Below are 6,000 nucleotides of genomic sequence, written 5' to 3' on the forward strand. Positions count from 1 at the left end.
CTGTATCGTATATTGGAAAACACCTTTTGTAAAATGAAAAGAGTAATTTCACATTTTACTTCTCTTCATCAATACAAACTTTAAGGTTCATAAGAAAACTGCATTGGCATAATCTGAAGGGAGTCCTGGTGCGCTTACAGAACAGTGCTCTCAGCAGTAGTTTTAAGTCATGTAGTCCTTGAGATTATTTTTAAAGACAGAAATGTCTTGCAAGAAACATAATTAAAAAAAATAGTAAGATGCTCCCTCTCCTCTTCATTTTGATACAATATACAGTATTTGCTACCTCAGAAATGGCAGGGGATTTCAGAATATTTCTTGTCTAGTAGGTGCCCAATATAAAGCAAAGAAAAAGTCCACCCTTCTATTCACACAAGAGACGACATTTGAAACGTGGCAATTTCTGTGCCAGCACTGTCCTTAAACTTTTTTTTTGATAATTACGGCCTTTAATGTAGAGTAATTATCCGACCTTTCATGCTTCAGTGCTTGACTAAGAGCATTCAAGCTTACAGTATTTTAAACACTTGCAGACATATGCCAATGTTAAGCATGCACTTTAAAATTAAAATGTGATTTCAAGAAAAACTTTTTTTAAAGTTTAAAAATCAATTTGCATTTGTATCGCTCTGCCACTACAGGCCAACCAAAAGTTAAAAAAAAAATTTGGGGGGGTTAAAAAAAGTTTTGAAAATTGGCCTATTGTAAGATACAGTGTGCCTTGCAGAAGTTTTGCAAAGTATCTTTGGTTTTCCATTTAATAGTAATAAAATTACTTATATTTAGAATAGTAGAAATTATATTTAAAAATTATCAAGCTGATTATATTTTAATTCTTATTTAAACATGATAAAATTGTTATAATTATAGAAATTTCTTATTCAGACCCTGAATCTCCAACTGAAGATTTCCAAGGGATAAATTTGTCTTTGTCCTTCTGAAAGTTGAATCTTTGTCCCTTTTAGGTCTGAAGTAGGTTTTCCTCTATGATGGCTATACAAGCAAAACTGGTTCCAAATTTTCTGCCTGTAGGCAATTAATTGTAAAAATGACACTAAATTCTCATTAAAATACACATAAATATCTCTGGTTCGATCCATGTGCTCATAATGGGACATAAACAAGTTGAGTTTTAGTATTTTTGTGATGCAATTCTAATACTTTGGCACCATAAAGTGCTTAGAATATGTTACAAGTAGAATTTACCAACATGCCAGTGGAGAAATGATATAAAATTTGCATAATCTCTACAGTACAATAAAACAGTAAACAATAAACATGAACAATAAAAAAGACATGAATTAATCAAAATTTCTGACTAAACAAAAAATATTACCTTAGTTAATAAATGATGTGCAAAGACAGAAAGCTAACTGTAAAAGTAATATAGGGCATCAGACTGTCTGGATACGTTGATATTGTGCATACATAGTGCATCAAAATAAAACATTTAATTGTATATTATATGTGAAACAATATTATTTTTATTAATTAGATATTAATTATTCTACACCATTAATAGTATAATATACTTACAGTTTCTGTTAAGATAGTTAAGACGACAACATCTGAGAGGAACAAAAAATAAAACTAGAAGAAACGCTTGGAGCTCATATTAGCGGAGGAAGTTAACTTTGTAGAACATACTGTAGAATAGTTAATAATAATAATAATAATAATAATAATAATAATAATAATTATAATAATTGCTTACAGTTATATAGTGCTTTTCTGGACACTCCACTCAAAGCGCTTTGTAGGTAATGGGTACTCCCCTCCACCACCACCAATGTGAAGCCCCACCTGGGCGACATGATGGCAGCCATAGTGCACCAGAATGCTCACCACACATCAGCTATCAGTGGAGCGGAGAGCAGAGTAATGAAACCAATTCATAGATGGTTATGTACATGTATCGCTCGTTTTAAAGAGTACTCGTAAGTAAAGTGCTTATTTAATGAGGGATGAGTGTACTCGTCTATGTTGACGTCAATGTTGACGAGCTTCCCTGTCCCTGCTGATGAGAAACATAACCAAGCCACCTCCATGCTTGACAGTAAGGATGGTGTTGACTGAGTGATGTACAGTACTGTGTTGGGTTTGCAGCAGAGGTAACACTTTGCAGTTAAAGCAAAATGCTGCAATTTTGCCACATCTGTAGTGTCACTTAAATAACCTTTTCCAAACTTCATCCAGTATTTAAGATGTATTTTTTCAGTAATGGCTTCCTTCCTGCCACTCTGCTATGCAGGCCTGCTTTGAATCATACACATTTTCTCCCACTTCAGCCCTTGAAAGTTTGTCTTGCCTGACCACACAGTCATTTTTCACTTATTTGCAGTATCACTTCAATGTTTATTGCAAACCCTGTGGAATTTGAGAGGGTTTTTTTTACAGGCCAGCTTTATGCAGTGATTTGAATATTGCTGACTCATGGACATTTTCTCCCATTTCAGCCATTTAACTCTGTATTCTGTAGTCACCATTGGCCCATTATTGCCATTAATCCATAACCAGTTTCTTCCTTGCCCAGCTGTTCAGTTAGGAGTGACGGACAGATCTTGGCAGTTTCTGAGTGGTATGATACTCATTCCACGTCTTAATGATTACATTCATAGTGTTCAAAAAGATATTCTGTTTTTTTTTTAGACCTTTCTCCTGATCTGTGTTTTTCTGCAGCCTAATCTCTGATTTGTTTTTAAAGGTCCTTCTTCTTTATGAGCAAGGTTGAATTCTTGCTTGAAATCCATTACCTGACTAAGGAACCTTGCAGAGACCAGTGTATATATTGTGAAAAAATATGAGCACCTACAGTATTATTGCCCTTGAGGCCATTCTACTAATTGTGTGGTTTGTTAAGGCAATTCTGTGCTCTTAAATTAATGTAGATTTGCCACAGCAATGTGTTTGAATACTTATATAATCATGACCTTTCCATTTTTCTTTCATATTAATTATCGTTTTCTTTTTTTTACTTTGAATGTGTGGTCTAGGTTGTATATATAACAAATATTAATTGCCACTTCGAAGCATCTAGTGCTACTAGCTTTAAAAGGAACAAAATGTGAAAACTGCAAGTGTCTGAAACATTTGAAAGGCACTGTACAATTTCCTTGGCATTATCCCTCTGCTTCATTTCTAATCTTATAACGTAGCTAAATGAAATTAAATACAGTATGAGATTTTGGTTTTGTGAGCATAATGTCTGAATTCTATAAAATGTTGGGCTTTATATTTGGAGTCATACTACTGCAATTCTCAAATAGGTTCAAAACCTGTAATATCTATTATTTCAGAACACCCCTGATGCAAGAGTGGCCATCATAGGTATCTAATAAAATGGTTTGTATCTGGGTATCGTCAAAATTGTTTCAAAAATGTAAAGATTCTTCAGTTTTGATCTGTGGTAACTGTGTAAGTAATTGGCTGAAATCTGAAAACCACTACCTGTTTAAGTGGTTAAATGGGTACATTAAGTGTACTAAAAAAATGCATATACATTGAAAACCATTTATTTGCCATTTATTCATGCAAAATATGAAAAGACATAACATCTCTGAATCTCTCAGATGTCAAAATCATTACCATAAATAAAATATTGTGGTCTAAACCTGAGACCTTGGTAATACAAGGGAATGCACCCTAGTACACTAGCAGACAGTCTGACTTATTCTCTCATTCTCAGAAATTGAACAAATAAGTCCTTTGTGCAAAACAGTTGTACAAGTTATAAATCCAACCTTTTAAATAATAGTAAATGTATTGGACACTCGCTACCTGCTGCCTCTGTATGACTGCAATTATGCACTCCATCCTGATTAAGAACTGATTTACAATGAATTAAAGCACTAAAATTTAACTGCAGACATCGGTGTTCCTGGGAATTGCAGGATGTCAAATACCATCACTGGCCCTCTAGGGTCACACGGTCTTCTGTTTATCATTCCCACTGAGCTCTTTGTATAATGAATTATAAGCAATTTCGTGTTAAACTGAACAGATTCAGCATTGTTCTCAGGTGTTAAAGAGGTGGTGATGTTTAGAGATTCACTATAGCCTTCCAGGACTAGGGCATTCTACCAAGACAGTGAATATTTTTCTTAGTATTCGTCTGTATTCTAGCACTATGGTCTGCGTTTTAGTAACTATTTGGACACCAGAAAGCAGAGATTCAATTACAGATCTTTATCATTATACATTAAACAGATACTATATCTAGCTTTGTTGGTAGAAATTACAGTCCTACTTGAAATATCTTTGAGATTTTTTCCTTTCACAGTCCTTTCATACGAACCTGTGTACTTATTTCATAGTGGCACTCCAGGTGGTTCTCTTGACCCCTAGTTGCTGGTATAGTTGTACATTTCAGGTGGGTAGCTGCGTCAGCATGCGTAGGCTGCAAAGGAACAAGTAATAGGTTTATTCCATGCTGAAAAAAAGAAGAAAGAGAACACAACGTTTCGGCCGTGGAGTCTTCTTCAGGTGTACATTTTTTCAAGACAAATTTGCCTTCATTTTGTCTTCCATCCATCTACAGTATCCATCCATCTTCAGTCCACTTGTCTTGGTCAGGACTGTGGCAAAAGCATATCAAATAGGGAAAACCACATCTGTTTTCATCCACAAGACATTCTAGACACTCAAAAGCTAGAGTCTCTCCAGCATGTCTTAAGATGGCCTTGAGATCTTCACCCAGTGTGGTTGGTATGGTACAGTCCATCGCTGAGCACACACTCGCACCAGAGCCTTTTTTGGGCTGTGGGAGGAAATCCTTGTGAACACAAGGAGAGCATATAACGCATCTGCTTCATGATGAGCAAGTTTTATGTGGTACATCATGAAAGGTTTAATGTTTCTCCTTATTTACCATTCCAGCTGGCTTAAACTGAGACCGGGAAAATCCAACAGCTGATGCGGCAGGGACCTGTCTGCACTGCTGACCATGGGCTGCTTTTCTTCTGACTCCTCCTGTAAACTGAATGTACTTTTCCAAGGCGAACTTTTGTAACATGTACCACTGTTGGGCTGCTGCTTCTTAATGGTGCTAGAGAAAAGCACTTTTCCCAGAGACAAAAACAAAACACATCAAAAACAATACTCTCTGTGCCCTTTTTAAGAATGTACAATATAATGTCATGTTATGTTTGATGTACTTACACCATGGTTTTGACATTAATTGGGATTACTTTTGCCTTTTTCGTTAAAAAAATTGAGCTTTATAAATATTGTCTAGAGTTGTTTCCAGAGGGATTCCTAATGAACTCTTGACATCTTACAAAATCTTGTATATTTTTCAGTGTGCCAATTTGTAACATATTTTGTAAGTGTATATTTTTCTTAGAAAGTGCTGTGAAGTATTTGTGAGTGTGCGTGTGGGAACCCTTTTTTGAGCCTCAAAGGGCCAGTAAAAGGATGTATAATGACAAGTTTCTGGTTTTAAAAACCAAAATACAAACGACAAAAAAAAAATCAATACAATTTTTGTTGGAAGTTTTGTAATAAGACCGATCTTGTGAGAGTGTAGTGCTATCGTGTAATAAAAAAAAGAAAAAGAATGGAAAAAAAAACAAATTTGTGAACTCTTTGCTGTTTTATAGATTTTCATGTAAATTATTCTAGTATTATTTTGTTTTTGTTGTAATCGTTGCAAAGGTTTTAAATATTTGTGATCAAGCCTGTATGGTGATAATGTAATATTGGTAACTTGCTGAGTTTTGTAATAATGTTTATGGAATAAATATAAAAATAAAAATGAGCTTTTGAACGCTGCCTTCAGAATGGTGTAAGATTTTATTGTGATTTGTTTTGAAGGGTCAAATAAATTGAAATGTTACACTCTGCTCACATTTTGGGAATCAAAAGTATTTTACAGTTTTATGGAGTTTATTTTTTTATGCTGTAAGTTTAGCAACAATTGTTTCTACTTAGTAAGGATAGTGTAGAATTATTTTTCATTGCCCTTTTGCTTTTTGCAATCAGCAATCAATTTAATGATTCAGC

General features: G+C 34.6%; 1 protein-coding gene across 6 annotated transcripts in view; it reads left to right on the plus strand.

Annotated features, from left to right (window-relative positions):
* The window catches only part of nexmifb (neurite extension and migration factor b), a 169,997-nt gene extending 164,228 nt beyond the window's left edge, over positions 1–5,769 (plus strand). For all 6 annotated transcript variants that reach the window (XM_069193435.1, XM_015351071.2, XM_069193434.1 and 3 more), the window contains one exon: positions 4,876–5,769. The gene's annotated coding sequence lies outside the window, so the exon portion shown is untranslated. The remainder of the gene's footprint in view (positions 1–4,875) is intronic.
* The last annotated feature ends 231 nt before the right edge of the window (positions 5,770–6,000 follow it).

This window comes from Lepisosteus oculatus, chromosome 8 (genome assembly GCF_040954835.1).
Source record: "Lepisosteus oculatus isolate fLepOcu1 chromosome 8, fLepOcu1.hap2, whole genome shotgun sequence".
NCBI classification, from domain to species: Eukaryota; Metazoa; Chordata; class Actinopteri; order Semionotiformes; family Lepisosteidae; genus Lepisosteus; species Lepisosteus oculatus.